At 36.1% G+C, this 19,115-nt stretch overlaps 1 pseudogene; it reads right to left on the bottom strand.

Moving 5' to 3' along the window:
- On the bottom strand, nucleotides 1,881-18,356 carry LOC109821372 (annotated as a pseudogene).

Here is a 19,115-nt window from a genome sequence, read left to right as displayed (position 1 = left end):
GAGGTTCATTTAAAACTGAACGTGATGTTCAACTTGAGAACGAACGCAAGATTCATTTTGATAATGAACGCGAAGTTCAACTTGAGAACGAACGCGAGGTTCGTTTGGATTGAGCACAGGGCTCGCCTGAGGATGAACGCGGAGTTCAACTTGAATTGAGCGCGAGGCTCACCTGAAAACTGAGCGCGAGGCTCAACTTGAATTGAGCACGAGGCTCACTTGAGAACTGAGCGCGAGGCTCACCTAAGAACTGAGCGCGATGCTCAACTTGAATTGAGCGCGTAGCTCACCTAAGAACTGAACGCGAGGCTCAACTTGAATTGAGCGCGAGGCTCACCTAAGGACGAACGCTAAGTTCGTTTGAATTGAGCGCGAGGCTCAACCTGAGAACGAACGCGAAGTTCGTTTAAATTGAGCGCGATGCTCACCTTAGAACGAATGCGAAGTTCGTTTAAAGCTTTCAGCTTCGCCAAAATTTGAGGTAACCACCTCCTTAATTCCCGCACGAACCCTTAGAGGGTTAAATCTGAAACCGCCGCCGCTATTGTTCCCGCACCCAAAGGTCGAAACCCTAGGGTTTCCTAACGCCGCCGTCGCCGTCGAAGTTGAGAGCGAGGCCGCCAGCAACACTTCGCCGGTGAGGAGCACGGTATCAACGACCAAAACATAATAGATCCGAAAGAATTTCTCGATTTTATTTCAAAACAGATCCAGAATCGAAAAAAAATGAGTTTTCTTGATCCAGATCCAAGAAAAATCGAAGAAAAAACCAAAAAATTAAAAAAATTACTGTTCATCCAAAAAAAATACGTTACTATTCATCCAAAAAATAGGTTACTGTTCATCCGAAAAATTTCAACAGTCAATACTGTTCATCCGTGAACAAAAATTGAATCCATAGATTAAGATCAAAAACCCTAATTTTAATCTTAATCTCTTAGAACAAATCAAGGTGGCTCTGATACCACTTGTTAGATCTTATAAAAACTTAAGATCTAAACCATAAAGCCATGATTAATTCAAAGAGATTTACAAGAATCAAAAGAAAAGAGCGGAAACTTATACCTGAATCCATAGATTAAACTTGAGATGAGTTTTGGATCTTCTAACCTTAGGGTTTCTCTAGCCAAATTTCTCTCTAGATGGGGGTGAAGAGAATTAGAGAATGTTACCCTAGATTAGGGACCATAACCCCTTATTTATAGATGTTGTACATTTGTAATTTGACCCCTCATCAAATCACAATTACAACCTGGTATCTGCACATATAACCCCATGACTTATTTAAATACCCATTAACCCAAATTAATTGATCACTTTAGTGGGTGATCCTAAAGGATAGCAATACACATTGATTAACCATATGTACTCACAAATAGATTTATTAAATTAAATCCAACAATAAACCCTAAAAATATGAGAATTACAAACAATCCCCCTAAAAGATAAGAAAATCATGAACAACCATATATGGTTACATGTTCAACTCGCAATATGGATTGTCTGGTCATATTCAAAAGAAAAGTGAAATAAATACATAAAAACCATACATGCAAGCCAAAGGTTTCAGACCCCCATGCGGCATGATAGTACTTGTAATCTTTTTATGATGAACTGATGGTACATACATATATTAATATTGCGCAAACTTCTCCTTAAATGGTTACCAAACCATCATTTTCTAGATCAAATCTGACTTTTTTTTTTCATATGCATATTGCTTTTTATTTCCATTTAGGATTTTTTCCATTGTTGGTTGGTTCAATCTTTAGTATTTAGAAATTAGTCTCGAATCAAATCGTTGAAATTAATCCCTTCAAAATGATAATTCAGAGAAGAAGAAATGCCGTTTAACACGGACAGCGTCTTGGCAAATTGCATGACTTGGTCATTCACAACGTGACAGATAAAAATAACATCAGTTATCTTAATAAATGGTGAAATGCCTTCGCATCAAACGCAGGTGCTAATGTTTTGTGGACTTCCGACTATATAGATGTATAGGTATCAAGACACACTAGTGAACAATTTATAAATTTCGAGACGTATTATGATATTTTGAACTGCTGAAGAATTCACACATGCGGTTGATCTTGCGCCTGCAACCCTTTGGCTTCAAGAAATTACCGGACGAATTATTTAGCAAACATGTAATACTGTCTTGTTTATGTTGATTGAATTGATAATTTACAAGGAGGGCCTGGCCTGAATCTGCGCTAACCAAATGTACACGAATTTGTTGCTCATAAGCCCAAAATGTTTCCTAAAATTAACTTATATACACTCCTTGGATAAACTTGAAAGTATCCTCTCCCCCTCTGGCTTCATCAGCAGCAGGAATTATTTTGTGGAGCAAATTTATAAAAATTCTGTTCTCATGATCATCTGTGTAGTTTCCATCATCAAAATCTTCATCACCGTCACTATTGCTGTCACAGCTAGCATCCTCATCGTCTTCATCATCCTCATTGTATTCATCACTATTAGAATCGGCGGCGGTGTCGAATGTTTCAAGGTAAGTCTCATCGGTCTCATCCTATAAATAATGAACAAACAAGTCTTAAAAGTCGGTTATTTGAAAAGTTGGGATAATAAATATGGTTAATCGATATCATCACCCTATTGTGAATAGACCCCCATTGTTCTATTTGTTGCAAATATACTCCATGTAGTATTGGCCCACGTGGGAATACACCCCCTTAGTGAACTTTTTCGACTCTTTAAAAAAAAAAAAAAAAGCAATCGAGGGTTTATCCTCACCAATAGAATTATAGGGGGTCTACCCACCTCCTCAAATCTTTTTAATGGCTTCAAGAGTGAAAAAACAAAATCACTCAAGGGGTATTCACAAAAATAGAACTCCAGGGGGTCTATTCGCAATTGGGTGGAGGTGATATAACCGGGGTCTGATTGCAATTAACCCTAATAAATATCTGTGGCGAAATTGTGTTCAATTTAATCATTTAACATCCAGAGATATGTTCTAATCTAAATAAATCATGTTAATTAACAGAACGTGCTAACTTGGATGTATCTAATTTATACAGCAGCCCTTCAACCATAAATCACTTGGTACAAAAATCATTTCTATTGTACACCTCAATACTGATTCAAATATTAAAACATCTCTTATCAGAACAAATTTTAGATGAAATTATATTGAATGAATTAGCACTTTGAATTCATGAAATGTATCTTATCATCAATGAGAAAAAACTAAGTGCAACAATTATAAGTAAAATTTTGAAATTGTATCTCGGTATCTTCATCTTCAGTGGAATATGCTGAATCTAATTTGGAATAGAGTTCCTCATCACCTTGTTCTTTGACATCCTCCATTTGGCACTGTGAAAATAGCATAGAAGGATAAAGATCTCTTCAATGAGAATAGGAGTCATTTTGGTGGAAGTAACGGGTTAAAGGAATGCAAGTAAATTTCCGGAAGTAATATACCAGTTCAGATTTCAGAGCCTCCACCCTTCTGTATAAAGTTGAGATATGATGATTAAGAGCCTGTTACGCAAAAAAACAAACAAAGACCATTAGCGTGATATTTAGACTATGAGAAGAAGGGAAAATATGAGTTTCCACAGCTTAAAACAAGGTTCATTTCAAATTTGAAACTATTGTTTGGTTTAAAAAGAATGCAGATTTATCCAACGCTATGCTTCTGGACCAAAACTTGTCATGTGCCATTTTTTTGAGGTTAATTGTGAATAGACCCACTGTAGTTCAATCGTTGCAGATTCCCTACGGAGTGATTTTTTTTTTTACCAACAGGAAGTCTATTTGTCACCAAAAAAATTTCTTTTGAGTTAAAAGAGTCAAACTCACGGGGTCTATCAGCAGTTAGCTGCTAGTATAGGTAGCGTATCCGCAATTAACCCTCTTTTTTATAAACTACAATCAGCTGTTAAGATGCTTAGCAGGAGAATGAGAATCCTCAGGCTAAAGTTGCAAGAAAGGAACTAAACGAGCTCTTGCAATATGCCAAAGAAAAAGGGCAATAATTCATGGACAGCACTATTATAATTACCTCGCGCCTTTGAAGCTCTATAGAGCGGGCTAGAGCCTTTCTTTTGGTCAGGAGATTTTTCAGCCTCAAGGAGGAAGGACGTTGATAGTCCTTTCCACGGTATACAATTATTGCAAACCCCTTTGAGATCTTATCCACAGAAATTAAGATCCACCCACTCTCAGCTTCAAGGGCCAATGCGCGACATTCTTAACCTGTGCAAAAGTTTTTGCTTTAATAATAACCTTCACGAGTTCCCGATACTTCCAGTGCAAGTGCATGTTTTCTACTGTACCACAAAAAACACCTCTACTCCCTGTATTCAAGACAAATTAATATTAGGCAAAACATTAGTTCCTGGCACAAAAGATGATAAAAAGAAAATAAAAATAAAAAAGAGCTAGAAGCTAGAAAACAGCCCACCCCAAAACTCTTGAATCAAGGATGCAAACTTCAGAAAACCAAAGTTTTAAATGTTTACATAATCTTCCATAAAAAAAAGGGTTACATAATCTTCCTGTACTGATCTTGGATCCTATTGATATCTGGTTATAGCATTGGAATTTTTGTCGTTTCATTAATATCAGGTGAAAAGTGTTGGAATAAACCAAACTGATTCAAATAATAAGAAAATTACTAAGAAAATGAAAAACACAATTTGCAATGCTTAAAGAAGTACATAATATAATTGATGCAACAATAGTTGGCATATACGTGTGTACAAATGTCCTCTTTTGGGTTTCAGTATAGCGATTGGGTCTTTTTGGTTGTTTCAATATTGAGATCAGAAATAAATTGAAAATTAAGAAAGAACTAAAGAAAATAACAAAGATAATTTTTTTAATAAAAAAATAACAGATCCAATATGTCTTAAGGTAGCAGTATTTTTTGTTTCAATTCACATTGTAAAAACTTATACTTGAGAGAATATAAAGCAGTTTGAAAGTGTTCAAGATGCTCGTTTCAATTCACATTGTAAAAACTTATACTTGAGAGAATATAAAGCAGTTTGAAAGTGTTCAAGATGCTCAGTTTAACATTATATGAAAGACGTGATGTCTATAAACAAGAGAATATGAAATATAAACAAGAGAATATGAAACATCGATCAATAAAATATAACATAATATGTTTGACTTTACTGCTTTGTGAATACTTGAGAGACATATCACCTGATATTCTAATTATAAAACCAGCATTCAAACTCATAACAAGAAGACAAACATAAATATGTAAGACAGAAACAATTAAGACTCTAAGAAATAGAGAATCTTTGGAAATGTGTGGCTTGCAGAAACGAACATATTTCCGACAAGTGTAGAATATATAAATATCAAAATATTTGATTTCAAAGGTAAGAACAACCTCTAAATGGAGGATTACCCAGGAGCAAAAAGGCCTTCATCCTTAAACCAAGCTTGCGAAACATGAATCTCCCTTCATCAGTTATGGTCTATGGTTCTGCTGGTCGCTCCGCAGGCTTCAATGACTCTTCCACTTTCACTAGAGCTCTTTCAGCTTTCGATAACTTCCGCTCTGCCTGAGGGGACAATAAAACAGTTTATACACTAATACAGGAATAAAAAAGGAAATTTGTTTCATTATGCCAAGTATCTCTGTCAAAAAATAAAAATCAAAACTAAAAGCAATGTTCTTTACTATCTGTCATATCTAACATGACTGTCTGAAAGCGGTTCACTAACAGTAAATAGTAATTTAATCTGCATGCAATTTCACAACAAAATTATACTATTATTATGGTGCAATTTTACAACATCAACAATATTACAGGACACTCTTTTTAAATATTTACTATTACATGTTCAATTCAAAAGGTAACGTACTACAGCAGCATGCACAATATCTTCAGGTTATTGTCAAGTTTTCACTGCTGATGATTGAATTAGAATGTATATGATACTGGATTGATGGTTAAAATGTTTTGGAGAGCTTTAGGTTATCTTTAAGCATTAACTACGTATCATTGAACTAGATTGTGTAAGATATGGTCTATGGTTACACTGGTTTGGAGGATTTCTACCAATTGCAAAGGTCATAACATATAGTACATCATACTTAATAAAGCATTACCAACTAAGAGACAAGTAGAAATCATAAGAAATGAAAGGAACAATCATAACTTCTACAACCTCCTATTCCAATAAAGTTGGGTAAATTGTCTCATCGATCATTAAATGTTTGAATATACATGGGAAATATAGTATACATAAAGGTTGGTACTCAGTAAATAAGGGATCTCAGCCAGTTGTCGTAAGCATCCGTTATGATTTTTACGAAAGGATCGGATAAAAGGATGAGAGTTGAATATAATCTTAGTTAAGACATCACCTTGTGATTATATCTGAAGATTCATGTCACATGATAGAGAAAAAGTTAATGTCACTGACTCAACCTTTTCATTCATGAAACACGACTCACCTCCATTCTCAGGTATCAAATGAAAATAAACAGAGTCAGTGTAAGACTTAGTTAAAACAAGTACATTCCACCAATACAGGACTCCAATACAGAAAAACATGATTGATCTCCATTTTATCGTATCAAATTAATGTTCAACTATAAGCGAAAGAAAGATAAAAATTGCTTAGAATACTGGAGAGTTTCCATACAAGCAAGTTTATTGGAGATCAAAAGGCCCTCTTCTCTAAATTACTTGGACACGTGGTTAAAGACAAGAAGGTTCATCCATGATGGTACATGCCAGACTGTGCACTTGTGAAATAAGGTAAACACAATAGAATTATAACAAGTAGTCAAGAAATTATGAGAGCGATTTCTACAGAGCTTATAACCAGTAAATTATTCCCCAAACAGTTTGTGTACCATATATCCACAGGCCTAATGATCATGAAGTCCTGCAGTCTAAAAGTAACAATAGGAGGCATCAGTTGACACAACAATCCTGACTATCTCTTCCACGGTATTTTAGAGAGAACTCATCCTTGGAGGGTCTTTGCCATCCTTTCTCTCTCTAGTAATGCTTCTGTCACTTCTGGGGACAAAAAATCTTTCCCTCTGAAGAAGACGATGTAGTCCTTGTTCCTAGAGAGAATGGTACCCCCTGTTAAATTCTGCAATCACCCGAAAAAATTTGTTGGACACGGCAATATAATTATACAAAAATTGTGAATTGAACAAATATGACTAGGAAGAACTCAGAGAGACTGTGATATAAGGATAGAATTAGTAAGAAATTAAAAAGTGAGTATATGGAGGGAATTCAATTTAAATCAAGTGTAGCTCAGAGATAGAATTAGTAAGAAATTAAAAAGTGAGTATATGGAGGGAATTCAATTTAAATCAAGTGTAGCTCAGATAGCTTCTTGGAACTTAATTGTCAAGTGAGTATATGGAGGGAATTCAATTTAAATCAAGTGTAGCTCAGATAGCTTCTTGGAACTTAATTGTCGTCAATTATATCTTACAGCACAACCAGCATAAAAAAGAACCCAAGAAACATACTAAACATCCCAATTAGATGTTAGAACATGCATAAAGAACTACATATCCAAACAATCAGGCTATCCGGTATTTAATACACAAATTTCAGCAAAAAAACGCATCAAAAAACTTTAACGCTTAAAGAATAAAGGTAACGACAGAAAATTTTAGACGATAGAAAGACCTTTCACAGGGATCAGTACAACATTTTTTACCAGAGCAAAGATTATTGAGCTCAAACTTGATTTAACATATTAAATAGATTAAGTTTGTATGCAACTAAGTCCAAGCAAAAGCTTGCCTAATGCACCTTATCCTGTTTTAGGATGTCATTATCCTCTCTTGTCAAAGAATGAACAAAGGTATTGGCCAGCTGTCCATTGTTTGCAGCTTCCGTTTTGTAACTTCACTGTTGACTGAAAACTCACTGGGCAAATTTATATACTGACTAATCAGACATAGTGTAAAGGGTCTGTTCAAACATTCCTTCAGTCCTTAGCCAAAGGATGTAGAATAAATCCATGTAGAATAAATCCATCAGCTGAGATATTATGAATGAATAATGATTAATGAATGCGCAATATAGCTACAACAGTGAGACATACAAATCTAGAAGGTTAAATGTATAAAAGGTACTCTCATAAGGTTACATGTGCCAATTGTAATTATATTTAGTGTGATATATGGGATAAACATGTGAAATGCGCGTTCAGTGAGCCATGTGCCACGTCACTTAAATGTGTGGTAAGCTGTATATTTCAAGTGCACAAAGGTTACAGATGTCAACCATAGAGGTGCATATGTAAAGAATATAAGAAGCTGTAATGTGCCAAGCCGATATTGACGAGTGCTTATATAGAGATTTTTGCTTTTTTTTTCTTTTCACAATTTACTCACATGTTGGCTTTCGCATATGCCGTTTATAAGCATAAAGCTATTTAAAAGTTGTTAAGCATGAATCAGTAGCTTATGTCACCTTGATATCTTCAGCCATTCTTTCGCTCATAGTAAGCTGTACCCCACGCTTCAAAGCGATCTTTGCAATCGAACTTCTTTCCCACAGCTTCAGCATCGGTAGTAAGCTGTACCCCACGCTTCAAAGCGATCTTTGCAATCGAACTTCTTTCCCACAGCTTCAGCATCGCTGCAGCTAAACCTTGATGCTGCCTACTTCTTCCTACACGAAGAAGAATTTGAGCACTAAGAAAAAATAAATTCATATGAACAATTTAATTGCTAAAGGAGATAGCAATAAGATGCTCACTTACCAAGGGCAAAATGAGGAGGCAATACCCTGGCAAGCCTCCTTAATCCAGTACCTTCCTTATAACCTAGAGAAGGCCTCACGCCATACGGGAGGATTCTAAAAGGAGGTTTATAGCCGTGAACAATGCCTGGAAGCATATCAGCATCTACAGGCAACGGATCAGGTCCTGGCCAATCGTCATATCTTGGTCCTAAACTATCTAATAAACTGTCCATTTCACTTTCATATTTGACCTCAGGAGGTGATTCTATATCTTTTTTCCTCTCAAAAGGAGCTGGAAGACTTACATGAGGACGCTCCATAGCATCTCCACTTGTTTCTGTTAAATTCCTCGAGGAACCACCATTGTGGCATTGCTAAAAGGAACAACTTCAGTAGTTTGAATAATCTGATATGGTTTTTTCACAGGTTGTGGAGTCTCATAGCTTACACCACGATACAAGGAAATAGAACTCCCTGACCTCCATATCACCAGCCCTCCAGTTTTCCTCTGATTAGCAGAAGTATTAACAATATCAGCATGCTGTCTAACAACAACATAAAGCAAGTTGATGAAATAAATTTTAGATGATATGCAAGCATTGGGATCCAGGAGAAAAATCTTGGTGGAAGTAATGGAGATATCATATGTCTGTTAGCCTTTGGCTGATACAAGTGCAAGTATAAATAACCGACTAATCAAGTTTCTTCAACTTCTATTTTAGAACCCACAAGGGATAGTATCTAAAGTGTTTATTCATGAAAGCTATTTAGGTACTTATGGAGAAGACAAAACAGCAATTGTGTAATAACCACATGTCAGAACAATAGTTCCAAGAATAGTACTTTCATGTGTGCTTGTAAGAGAAAGAGACGAAATTCAAATTTTCAACAATTTTCAACAAAGATATGCATATTGCACGAAGAAAAAGAAAAATCATGTGGTTGATATTTACTAGAAGCCAAGGCTTCCCGAAATCCGTTACAACTTCAAGTGCTCATAAAAGCTATTGTGATTCATTACTCATATTAGTGTGTGAAATTCATTAATTTCTCTAACTAACCGCAATCAACAGTTTCACCAAAGAAAATGAAAGCGAACAGAATGCATCAGTCCTCTAATCTGCATATTAGCCGGAGTAAGTAATATCAAATGTTCTTTCAGAGGAGATCAATATCGTTATAATCAACGCCAATCATTAATCATACAGGACTATGCTAATGGCACCAAATGATCCAAATTTAAAGAACAAGAAGTTAATAGCTGCCAAACCTCCAATATCTCATGCATCCTCTTCATGTTGAGCGCAGGCGGCCCCTCACATTTCAGCCTCACCACCTCCTCAGTCCTCCACTTCTCTCATGTATCAAATCCACAATCTCCTTCGTCACTCCTGCCCCCTTAGTCTTCGTCTTCGAATTCGTCCTTATTGCCAAATGCCTCAACCTCTTCAGCTCCCCTTCAGGCAGCGTCGTCTTGCTCCTCTTCCTCCTCTCCCCTCCTCCTTCCTTAAGCTCCAAGCTCGGCTTCTCCCATGGAAACTGAGCCTCCTCGTTCAAATCAACAGTGAGCCCACCTCTTGAATCGGGCAAAACTGTCCTCAACATAGAAAATGTCTTCAACTGAGCCCTTTTTGGGCAACGATCTCTCCTTTCTCTCCACTGAATCATCAATGTACCCAAATCTCTTCAACTTCTCAACTATCCTCTCCATTGTGCTGCTTCCTGTGCTTCTGCTGGTGCCCACCACCTCCTCGTCGTCACTGGTGGTGGAGTTGCGGTAGTCTGCGACGGATTTTGAGGGCTTGTGGAGGGGTTTGGGGCCATTTTTGGAGTTAGTGGGTTGGGATAAAGATGGGATTTTGACATCTGAGTTTTGATTGGAGACGGGGTTTGAGTGGGAATTCAGGGTTTTTGTGGATTTGCAGCAGAGGAGCTGAATACGTGGATGCAATTTGAGGCGAGAGAAGGAGTGGAGCGAGTCGAAGAGAGATGAAGGATGAAATTGGAAGCTTGGAGATAAATTCATGGGTTAGAGAGAGAGAGAGAGAGAGAGAGAGATTTTGGTTTATTTCAAAAGGAGTTTTAGAGCTGTGAAAGGGCCATGGATAACACAACAGTGGGGAATAATCTCCGGAGGGGAGCATGGAGGGGTTCGATGCAAATTTGATCGGGTCGGAACTTCGTCAACCCGAATCGAGACAGACAAGGCCCCTTGGCTTGGGTGCATTTTTGCAGGGATCAACATTTCATAGAATCATCAGTATTTTGCTAGGGTTATCTCCTACTAGTCCCTCAAATCTACAATAATTTCATATTAGTCCCTCAATTCTGCATAATTGCTAAATAGTCCCTCAAACCCTAAGTGGTTTTGTAATGTGTCCCTCTATGCCCAAAATACCTCTTAGTTATGATTTCTCTCTTAGAATCTAGCTTGTTCAAAAAAGGACTTTCTGCAATTTGGTCTAAATTAGTTTAATGTTTATAACTTTAATTCCCTAAAGTTTTTAACTTTGGTGCCTTAACGTTTACTCTTTTTTTTAACTTCGATACCTTAAAGTATTTTTCTAACATTTTTGCTACAACAAAGCTTATACAATTTTAACTCTGATATCCTAAAGTTTTATTTTGACAGTTTGATACTCCAAACTTCACGGTATCATAGTTAAAAAAATGTGCAAGCTTAGAGATATCAAATTAAAAGTTTGCAGAATCTTTGAAGGTTTGAAAGTTTAAGAATGTGTAAACTTTGGGGTGCCAAAGTTTAAGGTCTAAAATTTAAAATTGAGGGTATTTTGGTCATTGATTGACCAAATTGCACTAACCCTATGATTTGAGAGATTAATGAGCAACTTCATAGATTTGAGGGACTAATATAACATTATTAAAGATTTGTGTTACTTTTTTATTGGTGAGGGAACATCCCCATAATCCTTCGGACCATGAGTATTAAACCTCCGGGTGTAGCTTGGGGGCACCCTCCACTGCATGGCCTTGGGTATTTACGAAATTAAATTGATGTGGATGCTCCCTAGGAGAGTCAAATTTGAGACCCTGGAGTACTACTCGTTAACAACTTACCAACTATCTAATATCTATACTACTACAATAAAATCTTAGTAGGGACACCAAAAAGATTAGAGGACATTTCTCGTCACAATAGAAGAGTAAGGGGTAATAGATTATCATATTTTATTGCATTTTCATACATCTATTTCAAATAAGTTTCATGCAAATAAAAGATGAATATTATATTTTATTCTCTTTTGTAGGAAAAATGAAGAGTAATCAAAGAGCTCAAATGAAGATATCTTAATCCCAATCACAACTCAAAGAAGTCTAAGTAAACACTAGTAGAAAATTGAGCATCCTAGATGGATTGAAAATTGAGCATCCTAGGTGGAACAATCCATCTAGGATGCCCTGAAATCCGTCTAGAATGCACATCCTAGATGAATATCCGTCTAGGATAGTCGTCTAGGATGTACATCCTAGACGGAATACGCATCAGGAATGCACATTCTAGACGGAATACATTCTAGATGGAAGAGCATATCCGTCTAGGACGCCCTTAAACATCCTAGACGTAAATTCCATCTAAGATGTGCATCCTAGACGGATTTCCATCTAGGATGTAGTAATTTTAAAAAAAATTATTGTTTCTAAACACCTAGCAAGCTAGCACAAGCCTTAGATGACACCAAATGCTTGGTAACCATCTGTAGTGATATCGTCTCTGGAAATAATATACCTTTCTCAGGTTGCCAAATGGAAGTCTTAGATGATACCGGGGTCTTGTTAATCGCCTTAGGACTGAGTATCAGTTTTTTCCCAAGCTGATAACCATGCACAGAGCTAGATTTAGTTTCATTGCTAAAAATTAATTTTGACTAAACACCTATCATTTGAAAATTATTTATGGCTTAATGAACATATAGTTTTATAATAAAAACAACTAATAAACTAGATTCTTAGGTCTGGTCTAAGGATTAAAAATCATGTTTTTATGTAGATAAATCATCAAAAATTAAAACAACTATTAGAAACGTAAAGTGTAAGGTCTAATTTGAGGATTAAAAATCATGTTCTTATTTTGAGAACTTGAGTGTTAGGTCTAATTTGAGGATTAAAAATCACGCTCGTCTTGAAAACTCGTTATAAATCATATATTAAATAATCCAGATTTTACCAATATCTTACCTAGAGGAAATATAATCTATCTTAACAAGCTGCAATCATAAAATTATAATAAAGCAAGATTATCAGAATGATCTCCATGTACATATCAAAGCATACACTAAGATTACTAATTTCAGATGCAAGAATATTGGAAACACAACAGATTAAGGTTGCATCAAACAATTAACGAGAATCAAATTCAATCAATCTTTGCCCTTGGAAAGAAATCAATCTTGCATATATGAGTAATCAGGAACTTAATTGGTTATCTACACAATTCAAATCCTCAATCCTTTTCCCTAGAATAAGACTATCATCCCCATACAAAGATCTTTTCTTTGAGTCTCGACATCCATGTAATCTTGGGAGGTACTATGTTGGAGTAAGTGTAGGGAGCTGAATCACATATTTGAAGAGGAATATTCAGCCATGCAATCTGACGAATACTTGCATTTGCACGATTCTCAAGCCAATGACTTACCTCCCACAGTATAATTCGATTGTATCTCATCAATGGCTCACCTCCCACAGTATAATTCGATTGTATCTCATCAATGGCTCACCTCCCACAGTAGGGGAATCAGGAATTTGTACTGGTAAGTCTTTAAAATCGGTTTTCAAAGTCGAACCATCCAGAGTGTTAAACCCTATAATTGCATCACCATCATAGGTGAGCCAAAAACCTATACCCATATCATTAGAAACACCTGTATCCTCTCTGATGTAGGTAGGTGAAATATCTATCGAGCCATTTCGTGTATTCCAACGGTCTGCTGACGACATATACCAGTCAAATAAATATTTGCAGCCGCCCTCATGGATTGCAGAGATGATGTTGAACACAATGGGACTTTGCTTCCTATGGCTTCAACAGAAAGAACTGCAGGAGAGTTCTTTGGAATTCGAAGTTGTGTATTGTTCCAATTGTGGGATCTTGGTGGGCTGAGGACAAGTCTGTAGCTGGTAGAAGGATTACGAATGAAGGGGTTGAAGATATGGTAGGTGTTGGAGAGGGAACTCTAGCAGAGAAGGCCATTGGAGGAGCAGATGGTGAAAGGTGAGGGAATGGAAAAGAAGCAGGGATTAGGGAGATGAGGGTTGGCGGGGAAAGTCTTGAAAGTGAATCCTTTCTGCAAACCTTTATAGAAGATGTCAGCGGTCCCAGCTATAGAAGAAGATTCTGATGAGGGAGGATCTTCAGAGGTTTTTCCGCTAAGAAAAGCTATGAAAGAACCCATTTCGAATTTTTGATCTCCTTCTTTTTCTGTTTCTTAGAACCTAGGGTTGCTGCTTTCGTTTGTTTCTTCAAGCCTTGAAGGAGGAGGATGGGAATGGAGGGGATTAGTTGTTACTCTGCTTTGGTTTGGTTTTATACAGGTTGTTAGGGGGTTAATTGGGTTGTAATAATTCTTGCAGAGGATGGTTAAGTGACAGTAAACATAATATACAGTGCATTTATTGATGTAATAATTCTTGTAGAGGGTGGTTAAGTGAGAGTTAACATTATATATGAGTGTTTCTTGGTTGGTTGCGAGTCAGAGATGATTAATCAAGTTCTTGATTCGTGGTTTTTCTTATGAATGACTGAGTTCTGTTGTTTCCACTATACGACGTCAATTTTACTCAAGAGTTTTCTAGCTTCATGTACGTTAACATTTGTGAAGACCCAAAATGTTCAAATTTCTTATGAATTTGAGAGGTTTGTATAGGTTCTTGATAAGTAGCTTTTGATCGTGTATGAAATCATCAGATTCAGCACTGCCAATAGTTCAAGTCAGCGAATCAATCTACCCAAAGATCTTCCTCCTCCAGCTTAAATGCAGTTAGGAACAGTAAACAACGGCGACATTGGTCTTATTTCTGTCAAGGCATAGTCATACTTTACGTTCTTTAGAAAAAAGGGTGTGAGGGATCAAATTCTTGGAGGAGGCATGATGGGTTCTTGGATGTTAATCAAGAGGGTGGTTAAGTGATAATTAACTTAGTAAAGGAATTCTAAATGGGATGATAGTGAATTTAAAGGATTTGGAGGACTGATAATAGGATATGATGTACACCTGATGCATGCATGTGTTTCTTGATCTGTTTTAGTTGTCGCAGATCATGTGCAAAAACTGAATTTTCCAATCCTTACCTTGAAACAGGTTTAGCTTGTAAAGACATGAAGTTTATTATTATTAAGAAAAATATGGAAGGTTGTGTTGTTTTTGCAAAACAGGGAGCAAAGCCCCCATTGTGTTCAACATCATCTCTGCAATTCATGAGGGCGACTGCAAATATTCATTTGACTGGTATATGTCGTCAGCAAACCGTTGGAATACACGAAATGGCTCGATAGATATTTCACATACCTATATCAGAGAGGATACAGGTGTTTCTAATGATATGGGTATAGATTTTTGGCTCACCTATGATGGTGATGCAATTATAGGGTTTAACACTCTGGATGGTTCGACTTTAAAAATCGATCTTAAAGACTTGCCAATACAAATTCTTGATTCCCCTACTGTAATGCAACTTGGAAAGGTTGACAAAACCAAAATCGGGCTTGTTGCTGCATACAACAAAGAGTTCGCTTCTACTTATGAAACCTGAGTCATTCTTTATGCTATTGAAGTCAACAGAGAAACGGGGTCATATTCTTGGGAGCGATACAAATTCTTGAATGCAAATTGCTATAGAAATCGCTAGCTAGGACTTGTCAGATTTGAGAAAGATGTGCCTTCATTGATGAGATACAATCGAATTACACTGTGGGAGGTGAGTCATTGGCTTGAGAATCGTGCAAATGCAAGCCTTCGTCAGATTCCATGGCCGAATATTCCTCTTCAAATATGTGATTCAGCTCCTTACACTTACTCCAACATAGTACCTCCTAAGATTGAGGATTTGAATTGTGTAGATAACCAATTAAGTTCTTGATTACTCATATATGCAAGACTGATTTCTTTCCAAGTGCAAAGATTGATTGAATTTGATTCTCGTTAATTGTTTGATGCAATCATGCAATCCTTAATCTGTCGTGTTTCCAATATTCCTGCATCTGAAATTAGTAATCTTAGTGTATTCTTTGATATGTACATAGAGGTCATTCTGATAATCTTGCTTTATTATATTTTTATGATTGCAGCTTGTTAAGATAGATTATATTTCCTCTAGGTAAGATATTGGTAAAATCTAGATTATTCAAGATATGATTTATAACGAGTTTTCAAAACAAGAGCATGATTTTTAATCCTCAAATTAGATCTAACACTCAAGTTCTCAAAATAAGAACATGATTTTTAATCCTCAAATTAGACCTAACGCTCTACGTTTCTAATAGTTGTTTTTATTTTTAATGATTTATCTACATAAAAACATGATTTTTAATCTTTAGACCGGACCTAAGAATCTAGTTTATTAGTTGTTTTTATTATAAAACTATCTCTTAATTAAGCTACAAATAATTTTCAAACGATAGGTGTTTAGTCAAAATTGATTTTTAGCAATGAAACTAAATCCAACTTAATTTAGCTCTATGCATGGTTATCAGCTTGGGAAAAAACTGATACTCAGTCCTAAGGCGATTAACAAGACCCTGATATTGTCTAAGCCTTCCATTTGGTAACCTAAGAAAGGTATATTATTTCCAGAGACGATATCACTACAGATGGTTACCAGGCATCTGGTTTCATCTAAGACTTGTGCTAGGTGCTCGAATCGTTGATATAATTTCGTGGAGACATTGATACAATCAACTAATGCGTGTCTGTAGCATGATAGATTAACGTAAGTGACCTGATTGAAGCCAGGTGTTTCCATAGTGAGGTATGATGGACTTCTACTTGGTCTCCGACCAAAGTCTAAGACATGCATAATAGGCTTACACATGTTGATAACACCATGCACATAGGCTAGAACATGTTTTCTTGCGGTTGTTCTTTCTTATGATGATTATCAACGCTTCAGATGATATACACATGATTAATGACATGATAAGTAAACTCGCAGGCATATATCAGTCTTCATTAAAAAAAACACAACAAGAAACATTTCCAATACAAAGATATGCAACCACAATAAAACTAGTTTGAAATTAGTCACCTTACTGCATACTTTGATATATTTATATGAAGGACATGCTGATAATATCTTGTTTTATTATATTTTTATGCTTACAACTTGTTAGGATATATTATATTTACTCTTTGTAAAATATTGGTAAAATCTGCATACTCTGAATAGGATTTTTAATAATTTGTCTTATTAAAAACATGATTTTTGACCCTAAAATTAGACCTAAAAATCTAAGGTTCTAATAGTTATTTTTGTTTTTAAAATTACAGTTTCATTACACTATGAATGTTCAATGATAAGTATTTACTATCTTACCTGGGTACTTCTAATCTGACATTGTACCCGTATCTAACCTCCTTGGACTCTCCTTGCATATATGCATATATTTTTTTGGCATACACTCGGTTATACAATACATGTTTTGATTTAAAACACTTGCCATACATTTTTTGGACATATATCCTACACTTCACATCCACTTCTTGAAACTTGTTAGTCATAGGCCAGCGTTCCAAATTATGATTGTGAAGGGTTGTTTGGATGTCTAGTTCAAAAGCTATATTTTCCAATTTATAATTCACATAATAAAGAAACATAGAAATGTAATAGGAATTTTAATTCTCATCCTTATTCTCATATAAATTATTAATTCCAATATATAATGCGTGTAAATAATATTTATATTGCGACGTACTCATACGCTAACTTTTACAAATTTACCATGTCTCGTACCCGTACCCGTACCGTATCGTACCTATACCCGTACCAACACCAGTACCCATATCTGTACTCATGCAACATAGAGTATTTAACCAAAATTGATTCTCAGCAATGAAACTAAATCCACCCCAACCTAGCTCTCAAAATGAGTATCAACTTGGGAAAAAGAAAAACTGATACCCAGTACTCAGGCGACTAACAGGATTGTTGCTAAGAAAGGTCTATTATTTCGAGAGACAATACTCTACAGTCGGTTATTAGGAAACTGGTATCGTCTAAGACTTATGCTAGGCGTTTGAAGCTGATACAACTTTCTAAAGACATTGGTGCAGTTAAGACAATACTCTACCAGTGAGAGAAATGGTTCCTTAGTTGGGTGGAAGTTAGGGTTCTATATCGTACTATCCTGGAGATATACATAGGAAATGAAGACTTCTAGATGTTATCTTCTTCCTAAACAAGTAAACGCCTTTATTGTACTTTCAGCTAAAGAAATAATGAGTAACTAAGCCAGCTATAGGTATAGTCATTGCAAAACAACAGAAAAGGTACCATCGATATAACACTAGTCCACAGAGTTTCCGTATAGCTCATACAAATGCTCTGGCGGTTGATGTAGACTGACAAAGCATTTTAATTAATGCACCAGAATTATAATTCCATATAAAATCTCAAAATTACCTGGACTAATTTATTCCGCTCGCTGGTCTGTCCACGTCTCAAAGGATGCTTACCATGACTGATCTATGATCTTGAGAGGAAGCCTTTGCCTTCACTGTCCAACTCTTCATCTTTAAGGCTGTCAGATGCATCCAACACCCTTATGATTTCTGACTGACTAGAAGCCGGAACTTTCAGAACAGCAACTTTCAGAAACATTCTATGCATAAAAAATAAACAAGCGCGTTAATGGACATAGAGGACACATGAAAATTGGGAGTCATTATAGTTAGATTTAACCCCTTGATTGAACTGCGATCTCAGCCACAACGTTTTCTAAATTCCTTACTGGCGAGTAGTAACTTTTATCGATAGTCAGCTGCTTTGATTAACTCATTCAAATTTAAAAGCCTTACAGGGCTCAAAAGAAAATCTTCTTTGGATGCCTTTTCCAGGGATCACTTCCTATTCAACTCTTCCACAAAGTACGATCAACGGGTACATATCCCACAAGAAGCTGCCAACCAAGCAAAAAAGCAAATTACGCCTACTATTAAATTTGCGAAAGAGAGAGAATAAGAAGATAATTATTTTTATCAACATGAATGGAGAAAGCATCACCCCAGAGTCCAATTTCAACTGGAATCAAATTCAACAAAACATTTAAAAAAAGCAAACAGGAAAAGAAGAGGTAAAGAACAAAAATATGCATGACACCTCAAAATGAGAAATCTATTTCTACACGTGTAAATTATTCAAACATCACTTCAGTAA

The sequence above is a fragment of the Asparagus officinalis genome, chromosome 8 (genome assembly GCF_001876935.1).
Source record: "Asparagus officinalis chromosome 8, Aspof.V1, whole genome shotgun sequence".
NCBI lineage: Eukaryota > Viridiplantae > Streptophyta > Magnoliopsida > Asparagales > Asparagaceae > Asparagus > Asparagus officinalis.
Note: the sequence above shows the minus strand (reverse complement) of the source record. Positions and strands in the feature narration are given on the sequence as shown.